This window comes from Delphinapterus leucas, chromosome 16 (assembly GCF_059928025.1).
Source record: "Delphinapterus leucas isolate spDelLeu-1000000601 "Yukka" chromosome 16, BTC_Dleu_Yukka2, whole genome shotgun sequence".
Classification (NCBI taxonomy): Eukaryota; Metazoa; Chordata; class Mammalia; order Artiodactyla; family Monodontidae; genus Delphinapterus; species Delphinapterus leucas.
The window spans coordinates 15,861,826-15,877,426 of record NC_143144.1 but is presented as its reverse complement, the minus strand read 5'-3'; the positions used below and the strand labels follow the sequence as shown (position 1 = coordinate 15,877,426).

Here is a 15,601-nt window from a genome sequence, read left to right as displayed (position 1 = left end):
TCGCCACCATGCCCAAGAGAAAGGCTGAAGGGGATGCTAAAGGAGATAAAACCAAGGTGAAGGATGAACCACAGAGAAGACCTGCAAGGTTATCTGCTAAACCTGCTCCTCCAAAGCCAGAGCCCAAGCCTAAAAAGACCCCTGCAAAGAAGGGAGAGAAGGTACCCAAAAGGAAAAGGGGGAAAGCTGATGCTGGCAAGGATGGGAATAACCCTGCAGAAAACAGAGATGCCGAAACAGACCAGGCACAGAAAGCTGAGGGTGCTGGAGAGGCCAAGTGAAGTGTGCATTTTTGACAACTGTGTACTTCTGGTGACTGTACAGTTTGAAATACTATTTTTTTATCAAGTCTTATAAAAATGCAGAATTTTGTTTTACTTTTTTTTCTTTTCAGCTATATTGTTAGCATACAGAACACTTCATTGTTGTTTTTTGGGGGAAGAGCACATGTCACTAATAGATTGTCTCTGAAGCTGGATTGACATGGGAAAGAAACACCTTTCCCGTCTGGTTTTGAGAGACTTCCTCTTGGTTCCCAGGAAGGAGGGGTTCCTTGATGTTGACACACAGTAGCCACCTTGGCACAAGCGCCTTGTGGTGTGGAAAAACTAAAATTAGTTTTTATGTCCTCTTCTCCCTCTCCACCTTCAGCATAGACTTGACTCTCTTAAACCCAGAGACCTGTTGGAACCTGACCCCCCAAAATTGGTTACCAGTATGTCAGGCAATCTGGACTTTGCATTGTCACCACTGAGATGGCGCCCCTCAGAAGAGCAGCGGCTCCTTTTTTAGATTGTGGATCTTCAGATTGATACTTTTGCCATTTTCATTTCCATTTCCTGAAAGTCAGGGTCGGCTTGTGAAAAGTTGTTAAACAACATACTAAATGTGAAATGTCAACCCTCACTCTAAACTTTCCCTGTTCAGAGCATCACATGAAGACTTCATGGGGTATTATAGTGGCTTTCTGATTTTGGTAGTCCATTGCAAAAGGGAGTTTGAAAGTTGTCGTATACTGTTAACGATTGTCTGCCCATGTCCTGCCTGAAATACCACGATTGTTTATGAAAAGTATCTTTAATAAAGCTGGATACAGTTTGGAAAAAAAAAAAGGACTTGACCTTCCACCTTGTTTAGAGTGAAAAGGCTAGTAATAATATACAGTGGTGAATAAAACCTCCACGGCCCCTACCCTTCTGCATCTCTCAGCATGCAAGGGGGAAAGAGATGGAACATGAATTGTTTAAGGGCTAAAAATGCAAACTCCAAGATCCAATGGAAGAATAACACAGAAACATATTTAGACTTGGGGGCTGGGGAAACTCCCTCGGAAGTCATGACATTTATGCTAAGACCTCGTAGGTGGTGCCAACAATGTAAAGAATGGGGAGAGGGAGAAGAGGACTCCAGCAAAGAGTACAAAGTGTGCAAGAGCCTTGAGGTGGGAAAAGGCCTAACACATTTGAGGAAATGAAAGAAGATTAGTGTAACAGAGCCTGATGAGCTGGTGGGGGGTGAGGCAGGCCCATGATGAAGTGAGAAACGCCTCATCATAGGCCAGAATATAGGATTTGGATTTCATTCTAAAAAAATGTGAAGCCTTTGAAAGATTTCAAGCAAGAGTCTGACCTGATGTTTTACTTATTTTTTTAAGCACACCAGCTATGTAGAGAAGGATTGGAGGGAAAACAGGAATACACTGAAGGAGGTGAGCTAGGAGGTTATTGCTGTAGTCCAACTAAGCCACCATGGTGGCAGGGCTAGGACCTGGGCAGCAGTTTTAGGAAAGTCAGCAGTGTCTGATGGCTTGGGGTTAGGATGGAGAAGAAGGGTTGAGTCAAGGATGATGCCTTGACTCAAGGTTTCAAGGGTAAGCAGGTGGGTGATGGAAAAAGAAACAGGATGGGTTTTAAGAAGAATATCAAGCACTCAGGCTTTTGTCGATACACAAGTCTGAAGCTTTGAGGAAAGGTTGGACTAGGCGTATAAAAATGTGAGTGTTATCACTAAAGAGGTGAATACTGAATATCAGAGAAAGGGAACACCAGAGAATAGGTGTGATTACCTAGGGAGAAAGTGAAAGTGAGCAAAGAAGGGGCTCAGGGTCGAGCCCCAAAGAACAACATTTTGAAGAGGAATAGAGAGCTGTAAAAGGTTGCCTCTGACCTCTTCCTTCCTAGAGATCTCCAAGCTGTGCTAGCTCCTCTAATCTATAATCAAATTCAGCCTTGGCCCTCTAGTATATATTTAAAAAAATTTTTTTCATAGCATATTCTTTTCTGAAGATACTTCTCATCTTACTTTTATTCCTTTATGCATTATAAATGTAGTTCTCTCATATTCTGTGTATAATAATTCTAAATTGGAACCCAGTGCAGGACTGTTTCTGCTGGTTCTTGCTCATTTTTTTCCCCTGTGCCCCTGGTCCTCTAGTATATTTGTTTGGTTTTACCCAAAATATTTTAATCCATGCAGTTTAGTATCAGTGGATGAAAGAAACTTTCCTATAATGCAGATTAGCTGATAAGCTTTTGTAAATAACTGACCATGCACATTTAGAGCCCCTTTACTTCTTAGTTTGTGACACACACTGTGTAGGTGGTCGGGGGAGTCCAGCATTGAAGACATTATCCTAATATTACTCAGCCATTAAAAAAAGAATGAAATGATGCCATTTGCAGCAACATGGATGGACCTAGAGATGATCATATTAAGTGAAGTAAGTCAGACAAACATAAATATCATATGATATCACTTATATGTGAACTCTTAAAAAAAAAAAGATACAAATGAACTTATTTCCAAGACAGAGACTCACAGACATAGAAAACAAGCATATGGTTACCAAAGGGGGGGAGGGGGAGGGACAAATTAGGAGGTTGGGATTGACATATACACACTACTGTATATAAAATAGGTAATGAACAAGGACCTACTGTATAGAACTGGGAACTATACTCAATATTTTGTAATAACCTATAAGGGAAGAGAATCTGAAGAAGAATATATATATATATATATATATATATATATATATATATATATATATATAACTAAATCACTTTGCTGTACACCTGAATCTAACACAACATTGTTAATCAACTCTACTTCAATTTTAAAAAATATATTAAAAAAAAAAGACATTATCCCCAGCATCACCACTCACTTGAGGGCATATAACTGTACAGTCTAGTCCAAGAGGCAAACATGATAGTAAGTTACATAAATCAAAGTACAGAGCTATGATAAAAGATATAAAAATATCGCTAGGAGAATCCACTGGAAGATGTAGTAAACACCAACGGAGGAGATCTTGCAAAGCTTCTTGAAGTGCGTATTTGAACTGGCTTTTGAAGAAAAGGTAGGATTTAAGACTGGGCAGTGTGATACGTGCTATGCTCAGGAGTTGGGCCTTTATCCCAGAGACAGTAAGGTACCACTGGAAGTGTTGTCGAAGGAGAATAATACAGTCAGATGGAATTTAGGTAACCCTACTGGTAGGAGAGGGAGTTAGTGGTGAGAAGAGTTTGAACACGAGGACCCCAGTTATGAGACAGGATGAGGGCCTGACCCTGGGCAGAGACGACAGAAAGGAGAGGGCTGATGTGAGGGACATTTCAGAAGTATAACAAACAGATTAATTCCATAGAGGGAGTGAGGGTTGTGATCCTGTGTGTAATTACTAACAAAAATATAGAAGCTAAGAAAAGGAAAACAAAATTCGGGACTGAAATAGGTCAATCTGTAGTGCCTTAAATATTTGTCAGTGATGAGGAAGAGAAATCTGGGCTAGCAATCTTAACGTGGTTACAGAAGTGGCCTGAGTGAACATAAATCACACACTTACTAGCTTTGTAAGCTTAGCCAGCTTATTTAACTTCTGTGCCTTAATTTCCTCGCCTCTATTAGGATAAGAGTAACATATCTCACAGAATTGTTGTTAGAATTAAACGAGTGAATCCATGTAAATCACTTAACAGTGACTGGCAAGCCCATAGTAAGCCCTCAGTAAATTCAGCTATTATTAGTAGTGCTAAGAGGTGGGGGCAGGAAGATAAATCAGGAGCTTGGGATGAACATATACACACCACTGTATATAAAATAGGTAAACAGCAAGGACCTACTGCATAGCACAGGGAACCCTACTTAATAGCTTGTCATAACCTGTAATGGAAAAGAATCTGAAAAAATATATATAACTGAATCACTGTGCTGTACACGTGAAACTGACACAAGATTGTAAATCAACTCTACTTCAATTCTTTAAAAATGATGTAGATTTTTTAAAGAGAGGTGAGACAAGAGCCGAGACTAGCACCCGAAGAGCCTGGATTCAGGAGGCCAGTGGACAGAGCAGCAGCCGCCAGGTGTGCTAGAACACAACAGTGGGAGAGGTCGGGACAGCAGCATCGCTGAAGTCCTCTGCATGTCACGTCAGTTTATACTTCAGAACACTTTCAATTATTTCCTATGACTCGTTTCTCACGGTAGCCCTGGGAAATCATTAAAATAGGTATTCTCATTCCTCTTTACTAAGGAGAGAGAGCAAAATTGCCAAAGCTATAGTTAATAAATGACAGGTTTGGTTTGTGACCTAGACCTCCTGATTCTGCTTCCAGGAAGTCAGAACTATGGTCTGAATTGCTTCACTCCAGATTCAGGACCCTGCCCTCCACAATCTTTTCCAGAATTCATCTGAAGTAGATAATGTTTTTACGTAGTGTTTTTCATTTTTCTTTCCCTTTAAAAAAATCCCTAATTAACCAAAAGCAGGGGTCTAGAGCCAGGTGGCTTGACTTCCAATTCTGGCTCGCCCATGTACTAAATGTGCCACCAGTATAATAGCTGTATGGCTCTATTTTCTTATTTGTAAAATGGAAGAGAGAGTACCTCGCTGTTATTAGGATTAAATGAGTTCCACCTTAGAACAGTGCCTGTTAATAATAACAACATTATTAGTTGTACTAAGTTAACTATACAACTTTATTAGGGTTATATTTTTCTTCTATAGCCAATGTGTACATCAGGACTTTACCAGTAATTACTTTTCATTTTTTTAAAACTGGCCCTGTGACCTCAGATATTTTTTTAATCTCAAGTCACTAGAAAAGAACAAACAAAAATTAAGTCCCACTTATTGGTATTAGTTGAAGAACAAATCTTCACAAACTGGGAATTATTTTTAAATGGTGCAGTAGTTTATTATGATTACATAAAGTAGTTAGAATTAATGCTTAGGCAAAAATGTTTTTAGCTCCATGACTTCCTTAAGAAGAGAGAGAGAAAAGGAGAAGGAAAGGAAAGAGAGAGGTGGGTTAGGAAGAGAACTAGAACAACAAATTCTCTGTTCTCAGTGGGCTATAGGGAAGGCATATCAGAAAAGACTTTCCTTAGGGCATAACAGTGCTAAGTCTTGAAAGATGAGTAAGAGTGAGCCTACAGGGACTTCCCTGGTGGTCCAGTGGCTAAGACTGTGCGCTCCTAATGCAGGGGGACTGGGTTTGATCTCTGGTCAGGGAACTAGAGCCCACATGCTGCAACTAAAGATCCTGCATGCCGCAACTAAGACCCAGTACAGCCAAATAAATAAATAAATATTAAAAAAATAAAAGAGCCTGCAAAGGTGGATCTCACTAGGGAGAAGATAGACCACACTTTCAAGGAGATGGCATTTGAAACACACCTGAAGAGTAAAGAGAAGTTAGAGATAAATGAAGATGACAGCAGGGGATTATAAGTGGATATGAAATCGTGAGCAAAGAAAAGGAAGTTAGAAACCAACGGGTTGATGACTGGCCTGTAGTCTAGATCCTCTAGACCCTCCAGTGTGGTCTGTGGACCAGCAGTATCAGCATCGCCTGGGAGTCTTGTTAGAAACGCAGCACCTCTGGGCTCACCCTGACTCCTCGACCAGAATCCACATTTGAAGATCCCGGGGTGACACGTATGCACTTTAAGCTTTGGGAAGTGCTGCTGCAGAACGTATTACTGGCCCTTAATCTTGGCTGAACATCGGAATCATCTACAGAGGTTTTTTGGTTTTCTTTTTTAAGTGTTTGATGCTGGGCACCACCCCAAGAAATTCTAAATAAACTGGTAAGGGAAGTGGCCTGGACACTGGGATTTTTTAAATCTCCCCAGATAATTCTAATGTGTACCCAAGTTTGAGAAGCAGTGGAGATTGTCAAACAATGCTTTTCAGTGGAGAGTATGGTCATTAAGCATGAAAAGGTTTATTGGGATGAACTGCAGAGCGCTAAAGGCGTAAGGGGGTGTGTGTGGAGCGGGGGTGGGGGGGTTGTTGTTGGGTTTTTTTTAGCTAGCCACTAGGGGCTAAATACCACCAGTATGTGAACCTATAGAGGAAAGGTTGGTTTTAACCTAAATATATTCCTGACTTGAAAATGTGACATGGAAAGTACAACATTCATCTGTGAAATATAACCTGAAATATAACCATGAGGATCCAATGAATAGCTGTTTTTCTATATTTTAAATGGTTCTTAAAATTTAAAAAAATGTATAGTGAAATGACTAAATGGAACGATTGGTTTTCTGACTTGTTTTCCACTACATTTGGGTTTGAAAAGCATGAAAACCCAAGGACAGACAGATTCCTCAATGCAAATGCTCTCTCTCAGATCCACTATCTAAACCCAGAAAGAGAAGATGACTCAAATTCTATTTCTGAAATGTCATCTTGATGGATCCTGCCCTTGCACCTTTCCATCAGATGGCGATCTCATCACAGTTTATACACTGTCAGTATTTTATAACAGGTCCACAGCCAATCGGCCAAAGCGCTCATGCTTTTTGTGCAACACTGTACTTGGTATAGGCTTTTGCCCAGTGAATAACCTTCCTGCACCCCGTGTAGCTGGGGCCTACACACCCTGATTGCGTGACCAAGAACAAGAGAGATTTATAAGGGCAAGTAACACCCAACTTTTTAAACTATCACCCACATTATACCTGAATATAAATGGGCATAAGTAATAGTTTTTTTTAATTATAGAAACATATCCACTATTTCTAGAAAGATAATGTTCGCGTGCATTGAGGTGCTAAGAGAAAGACCTTGCTTCTTATTGCAAGATTAATTGGGAAGCTGGACTGGTTTTTGGAAGATGAAGCAAAACAAAAAAAGTTCAACTGGGCTGTAGTGATGACTGCACATCTATATACATTTACTAAAAATTATCAAGCTATATATAATAGATGAATGATATGGGATATAAATTATATATCAGTTAAGCTGTAAAAAGTTGGGGGGAGGGTCAATTAGAAAAAAATTGCTAAGAATTCTCCCTAAGAAAACAAAGTGAGATCACCAGGGTAACATTATCATAGGAGCATCTGAGAAGCCTGGTGCCTGGAAGGTTAGGAATAGATGGGAAAAGCAGAGGTGAGAAAATCCTGATCTTCTTACTCTGATTTGCACATTCTCTGGGACATGGCCTGCCCAAATGAGTCACTTTCCTTCTCTGGAACCTCTGCAGAGTCATGGGAGTGGGGCAGGTGTTGAAATCACCCCAGAAGGAATTGATACTTTGGTATTCTTGGCTCCAAGCTTCAGTGACCTGGGGCATGGAGGTCAGTGCCACTTTTAATACAAAAAAGGCAGGCAGGACCATGGTGGGGCAGACAGAGGAAGTGCTGTACTAACATGTTTACAGAAGCCAAGGTAGCCTGGGTGACCCATCTAAAGGGAAAGAAACTTGTCTGGGGTAAGTAAACAACCTCAAGGTCACTGAGAACACTTTTAGGCCCCAACAGAAGCAGAATTCTAAAGGTTCTCCTGGACCTGCAAAAATAGTCTGTTGCATGTATGGGAGTGAACAGGGTTGTTCCCAAAATTCATCTTGCCTGACTCGCCTTTTCTCTAGGGCCTATGTCTTGTTCTCGGGCAGGCATTCAGGTGTCACCCTTTCACACTGCTGGGGAGGAAGGGACATACGAAGGAAGAACTTTGTTTTATGGAGGAGGAGTTCCTACCAAGAACAATACTGCACAAGAGTATGAAAACCTCTGCCAAAGGATTATTAAGACTGGCTCTAAAACACTGATAACTTTATGCAGGTATTATCCAGTAAGGCAAGATGTTCTTAGTGGAGTCTCCATAAAAAAGCTCGAATAAAATTGATTTACCCTGTCATGACTGACATGAGGCAGGAGAAGGGAAGGTATTCTTTGCAATGGCAGAAGATAGTCTTTAATTTGAATTTTCATATGGAAAAGCAATTCCATAGTAAATGAAGTAAGGACACTGTTCTCCCTTCTTGAAAGGCTGCATTTTGCAGGGTGGGAGGCTTATTATACAACATAGAGGCATGACCGAGATGCTCCATCCTGACTCCGTACCCCTGGCCCAGTGTGCCCTTGAAAACCCCAGACATTTTGATGGAAATCTCAGAGCACCTTTGTCAGCCTCCTTACTTCACAGATAAGACTGAGACCCAGAGGTCTGCAAATGGCTTTCCCCAGTTCCTGAGTGAGTGACCTGAGCATCAGAGACTTCAGAACTAGAAGAGGGTCTTTCCGACTCCATCCCTGAAACCCCTAATATGGGAAACAATGTTCTGTGGAGGGGACAGGGTCACCCAGAGGTCATTGCCTTCCAAGAGCTTTCTAGCACACTTCAGGGCTTTGTTCTCTGAGGCACCTAGCAAATCGCCTCAGTCAAAAGTATGTTAAACCACCCCATTAGGAAGTCGAGGGCCCCCATTCTCTGAGGCATTTCTGCTGAATGGCAAGGAAGATTTTGGCAAGTTCTTTAAAATAAATAAATAAATAAAAGGAAGGTGGGGGGGAAAGCTAAACTCACCACCTGTTGTTTCTCTATCCACAGGATCATATTGTTTTTATTGCCAGTATTGAGAAATTCATGGAAGATAAGTCAGCAGGAAGTAAAAATTCACAGAGAAGGGTGTGTGTGTTTGCTGCTTCCACACATTAACGGCATGATTTTTTTTTTAATGCACAAAGAAAAAAAAGGAAAAGAAAACCACCCACATTTTAATTTAGCATGAGCCAATTTACAGAGCATGAAAATTCACTTTCATTCCCAGGATTGGCACGTGTGCAATTAGCAATGCAGTGTATATACGAGAAGCCATGCTGTTACCAGTTTATCTCAAGTAATTTGGTGTCATTTACAAAAGGAAGAAATTCCTGCCGCCAGAAGAGACAGAAGGAGATGGAATGATCAAATCATGGAGAAACACTAAAATTACTAAAAATCCACAACAGCTCGCCTTATTTTTCTTGGACCCAAACTGTCAGGGTATAAACACTATTTGTTTCTTTTTTAAAACATCTATAGTTTTGCTGTAAATAATAACACTGTATAAATTCTAACAGAAAAAATGGAATAAATGTCAATAAGGCACTGCCTCTTAGAACACAAAGAGAATATTGCAGATGCATTTAACATAACGGGGGTCTCAAGTGACTTCACCCCAAAAGAAGGAGGAGGGGTGATGGGTAGGGGGATCTTCACCGATTCTTGTATATTAGCAATTATAATGTTTGTATACGCAAAACTGCTAGCTTGATTTTAAAAAAACAAATCTTTAAAATCTGCTGCAAATTTAAATAATTCCCCAAATGAGGAATTCTGTAGTTCTGTGAAAAAAATTTTTCTTCAGAATACTAATATTTTGATGCATGTGTATCACCTTATTTTGATTAAATCTTTTCCAATTTTGCAAACACTACAGTATACTGCGACACAGAAGATTTTATCTGTAAACACAAAGCCCTTCATCTAATATTTGTTGCTATTGCCAATTTTTCAATGAAATGACCTAAAAATGAAAAAAAAAATAACCTATACGGTAGTTGCTTTAGGGGGAGGGGGGTGCTGGTAGTGCTTAAAAGGGTAATGCTTGCCGCTTTAGAGGTGGATGGTGCTCATAAGAGGCCCCTGTCAGGGGTATTTTCAGTGGACTGCACAGAAATTCTTAGCTAGTAGAATGGCAGCACGCTGTAAACTTATTCCTGTATCGTGTACTGGCTGTAAGATGTAGACACCTTTCAGTAAGCCAATCATTTGTAACCATTCTACCCATGTCATATTAGGTTAATAAGGCTGCTGTGTTTTAAAGGGCATTTTTATTTGGGTTTTGGTGAAATTCTTTAATTTGTTGATTATATTCATATAAAATCAGCATTTATTGACACATAGCTCTAATGACATATGTATGAGAAACCATACACTGGATGACCTAGTTGATTATTTAAGCATAAAATAAATTGTGTTAAACTCTTCACCTATCTGTGCTCTACAGTGTCCTTGTGTTCTCCGGCAAAAGGTAATTGTCTTAACTCCTTGTCTCTTGGCCGCAGCCGTCTTCCTCACCAGCCCGTTTCGTGCCTCTGCCTCTGTGGTCACTAAAGAGATAGTCCCCAACATTCAGTCCTGCCCTACCAACTCCCAACTTAACACAAATTCTGTGCATTTCATTGAGAAGCCAACAATTACAGACTGACTGACAAGTGATCTTTGCCCACAGCTGGTATGATCTGCCCCCCACCCCAAAACGTGGAGAATTGGGGCTGTAACAGCTAGCACGTACAGAAGTTGTAAAAGAGCACTTCCAGGAACCATTCAGACAGCAGTTGTCTGTAGCCCATAAAGCAATCGTTTTTAAATTGACATTCACTGTCCGTGCTTGTGAGCTGGGAGATTTCACATAATAACCCAAATTTCTCACTTCTCTTGAAAAGCAAGATTTAGCAGCCACGAGTCTCACTGCCAGAAGGCCCAACCTGCTGGGCCACACTGCCCCTGCCCGCTCCAGCCAGGCCTGGGGTCTCCAGGCACCACAGTCCCGTCCCCACTTCTCACACTGTGAGTGCCCTGGCTGGCCTGTAGGTGCTGGAGTCTGTGATCAGACACTACATGATAAACTCAACAAGGCGGAGACCGTGTCTGTTTTCATTTTTATTCTAGCCCAGAGCCTGGCATATAGTAATGGTGGTAGGAGCAACTGTCATCACCATTGCTGCAACTGGAATGCTCACAGTATGCCAGACGATTCTAAGTATGTTGCGCTTATTAACTCGGTCCTCATAGCAACTTTGTGAAGTAGATACTGTCTTTGATAGTAATCGTCCCTGTATAAATATTCAATGGGTGCTTAGAGCCATCCAGCAATGTCACAGATTTTCTGTCATTTAGGATTATTGCCAAACGGGACAAGTTGTTCCCAGTCAGGTTTCAGTATCAATGCAGAACACATGTATAGGGAATCTACTGTGCATAAAGAATGGGGCTAGACTGCATTTGCACGGCATCCCCAATAAAAAGATATTCATTTGGCGCCCTTAGCCCTGCATCAAAATCATCTTATGATGAGCAAACCGAGACCCCAGGAAGATTTTTTAAAATCCAGGTATCCTAACTTCCCATCTAAGTGTTATGAATTTCTGACTCACCATCCTTGACAGAAAGGTATTTACCCTGCACTAGAAATTCAGTGAAGTGTACTTGTTTGGGTATTAAATTGTTGTTATGTTTATATACCTGAAAATTTGACTTCAGGGACACGTGATGGGCTAAACTTCAGGCCAAGCAAAAGTTCATAAATTTACTCAAAAAGGGAAGTATCCAAAGTAGGATAATCACGATTTTATTTGCATATACATAGGTATATGTATATATTTATATATGTGTGCATGGACTGAATGCGGGCATGCGTTATATACAGTCTTCAGCCTGCTAGCTTATGAAAATGTATTTTAGCTTTCCTTGATTTACATTGCTGTTAAAAAAAATGAACTGTGATTGACAGATTCTGATATTTGCTGTGTTTTTCAATTTTATAATCCTACCAAACTCCTGAGTTTCTTACATTTAAATGTATTATCATTATTGTATTGCCAAGTTATGGCAATATACTGTGCAGGGTTATTTCACCATTTCTAAGAGGGATCTACTTCACTGAACACATAAGCAGCCAGCCTTCTATTAATAAATTCTGCCTTGGCATCCTGATGTTCCACCATGTTCATTTTGGTACCATCCTGGGGTCCCATCAAGACATGTTTTTCTCCGGGGCAAATAAACAAACAGAGAAAGTTGTCTGCTTGCCTTTATTATTATGAGCATCGAGTCACATCTGGCTATACGACAGGGATATGTGAGAAGCCCAGAAATATAAACCACAGGAATGATAACTCACCCTGTGAGTCTTTGAAGAAACCAGTGATCTAAGCGCTAACTTCCTATCTGGGTGGCTCTGGGTGTTCTTGATTTGTTAAAGAGGCCCTGGCATATTAAAAGGTGTGTGGTTTCCTGGTCATATGGCACTGCTTCTCTTTCACGAATTAATCATCAAACAGTCCATAAGTAAACATTTCCAACCCTGGGATTCGAGGCCAACTTTACAAGAGTTCTTTCAATAACGGAGACAAAAGGTTATCCGGCTAACCATGCACCAATACAAAATCAATCAATAAATAACAGAGTGGACTCGGACGAGCATTCTTAGTAACAGGCCCAATAGCCTTCCCTTTTTTCTAGAGAATTAAATGCAGACAGTTCAACATAGGAGCAAAAAGAAATTTGCCATTATATCTGCTACACTCAATGACTGACGGCTACGAATAATAACGACAACTAGGTGAACCTGCAGTGAAGAAATTTTATTCCTTATCCCTTGGTGCTTCCTGTGTTAAGGAATAAACACCCTGAGGGCTGCATTTCCAACAGGACATCCTGAGACTCCTCACCAATTCCAGAGGCGTTCCCAAGCACAGCAGAGATGAATACCCTCAGGGGGTTCGAAAGGATTGAGGAACCACTGGGCCACAGGAGGCACCCCAGACGCAAGGACTATTAGGGCTTTTTCTCCAGGACCACCTTAGAACATCTTGTTGACATCCAGAAAAACAGGTGATCTCCTGGCCCAATTTCCCCCGCCATCCTCAACTGCCATTTTCTCCTGACATCTAACTCAAGCAAGGGCGTAATTCTGAGAGCTGGGCAGGAATGATGATTTGCCAGCTTTTCAAAAGAGTTCCAGCATGTGAGGCACACCACACCGCACAGCACTCTGAAGGGAGGGACTTTGTTTTGTTCTCTGCTGTATCCACAAAACCTAGAATACTGCCTGACACCTCATACGTAGGTACTCAAAAAACATGCACTGAGTACATGAATGAATCAATCAACCAATGTCGAAGGGCAAGGAACAGTAAACGGGAAATGTCACTCTGGGCACCATCTTGTGCACCACTTTCTTTACAGGTTCAAGCAAGCTGTGAATCAAAAGAAAACACTGTTGTTGATTCTAATGACTTAACTCACCAAGGACTGACTTGTGTCACCGTCCTGCACTAGCCCTTTCCAGGTGCATAATCCCCTTGTTAGCCACAGTCTTAAATACCTGGGTTTACCTTGTAAGCAAACAGCGCGTCCGTCACACTGCTGAATTAGCGTCTCTCCCACGGCCACGGGCTTTAGTCCTCCTCACTGACAGGCCACTGAGAAACCAGGCGAGAGAGTGCAGAACCCATCATGAACCCTCGTCTCTATTAAAAAAGTCAGCTGAGCCTCCTCTCTTTCAGACATAATATCCAAAAGTTTTAAAAAGTCTGACCACCTCAAGAGTCCCACCTCAGCGTTGCTAAGCGTTAGGCCGGTAAAGGACCGGAGGTCCAGAAATGACACCCTAGAAGCCCCTGGACCAAATCCAGCCTACAGCAACGCTTTGTTTGGACCACAAAGAGTTTGGAAAAAACCAACATTTTTAAAAAATCAGGAGACTGTAGATGAAAAGGGGATTTCAGCTTCTTTTTAAGATCTGAAGAAGTGACAGTGCTCTTCCTGAAATGCCTTAGGACAACAAGCAGGTAGAGCTGAACCACACCTGCCTCCTTTGGACAAGCTGTGTTTCACTGTTCACCACCGTCCCTCCTTACCCTATAGCTTCTAAAACTCAATCTACTTTATTCATTTCTATCCCCAGTCTCTGATCTAACGGGAGGAAGGAGAAGAAGGCAAATTGATGAGAGCCTGTTTAAATTCTTCCTTCTTTACGGCAAGCCAAACATCTACCTCATTTTCATCCTGTCTCTCTCAGGGCCAATAAGAAGATGGGATAGAAGACTGAGTGACTGGGAAGAGGAAGATGAATCATGTGGTTCTCCAAATCCATCCATCCATCTCATTCAACAACGTGTAGTCACTGCCTGCCACTTTTCAGGTGCTCTCCTGGAGACAGGATACATCAATTTCCTGCCCACTGCCTTCAAGATGAGGAGGACATAAATAGCTTCTGCGTGAAATCTAAATCTAGGGCTCCTCGGGAAAGGAAGCCCTGGAATGACTTGTGCAAACAAAACTCCTAGCAGCCCCTCGCAGCAGTGCATGCCGGAGAACAGGGCAGGCCGTGACGGATGGAGAGGAACGGCCCGTGCTGCTCAGGCAGCCCCTGCGCACACCTGCTCTTCACAGTTAAGTGAGACTCGAGCCTGACAAAAGTATCAATTTCGGTAGAAAACTTTAAAACATTTCAAAGGTATTTTTAAAACTCTACAAGGGAATACAAGCCATCTTGCTTCCAAAGATTCTAAATTTAGGTGAAAACAGTTGAAACTTTCAACTCATGTTCCGTGTTCTTCACCTTCCCTACGTCAAGTCCCCCCTAATTCTGACGGCCTCACCAAGCCTCCCCCGCTGATGCCAACCCACGCTGGTAGCTCAGGTGAACTAAACGAGTACCCCATGAGTACCCAGCACTCACTGAGTCTACATCCTTGATGGTTCCTCTGGACATCTGGCACTTCCAAGAACAAGGACTGTGTTTTCCACAGTCCCAAGAGCAAAGCTGGATGCACAGAGGGTATAATAAATGCCCTTCACAGGCTTCATCACTTATTGTTCTTTATGGTTGTCTTGCCAGAACCCAGCGATGCTGCAATACACACTGATCCTCAGTCTGGGCATACATCCCACCCTCTGGAAGTCAATGCTTGAGTGCAATAAAGAGCAGCGCTAGAGCTGCCTCACAGCCTGGCTCACTAACACTGCCATCGTGGTTGGTGCGCCTTGCCAGGTGGCGCTGAAAGCAAGTCAATAATGAGTATCTAAGGAAAAGCCTGTGAAACCGTAACCCATTCAAGGCCATGTAGATAGTGTACTTTTCTTCATGCTCCCTTTCCTCTTACTTCAACACCAGAGCTGCTCCACAGAGGGACTGCTCCCTGGCCTGCAGCGAAGACGAACCTCAGTCGACCCACACTGGGCATGCAGTGTGAGCCAGAAATGAACCTTTCTAGTCAGCCACTGAGATTCTTCAGTCATTCGTTAGTATAGCATAACCCACAATTAATATACAAGTCAGGCAGAAGACACGAAGGGGTGGCAGGTACTGGGTAAGCCCATTCCCCTTCTAACAGTCTCCCATGTGGGAGTACAAGCCCAGCTGTCAAGTTTTTTAAACGTTGGCAGTTAATTTGATTTTTTTACCCAGTAATGTTGTGTGTATCAAACAAAACATGGGCCACTGGTGTTCAACCTCAGCCACTGGCTCTTGGCATTTGCAGAATGCACACACGCCTGGATCATGCTATACACACCTCCTGAGATGTGATT

General features: G+C 41.9%; 1 protein-coding gene and 1 pseudogene across 10 annotated transcripts in view; both read left to right on the top strand.

The window, feature by feature from the left end:
* The window catches only part of ANK3 (ankyrin 3), a 676,704-nt gene extending 666,433 nt beyond the window's left edge, over positions 1 to 10,271 (top strand). For all 10 annotated transcript variants that reach the window (XM_089897519.1, XM_089897518.1, XM_089897520.1 and 7 more), the window contains one exon: positions 8,849 to 10,271. The gene's annotated coding sequence lies outside the window, so the exon portion shown is untranslated. The remainder of the gene's footprint in view (positions 1 to 8,848) is intronic.
* LOC149747224 (non-histone chromosomal protein HMG-17 pseudogene) lies at positions 9 to 8,842 on the top strand (annotated as a pseudogene).
* Positions 10,272 to 15,601: the final 5,330 nt, after the last annotated feature.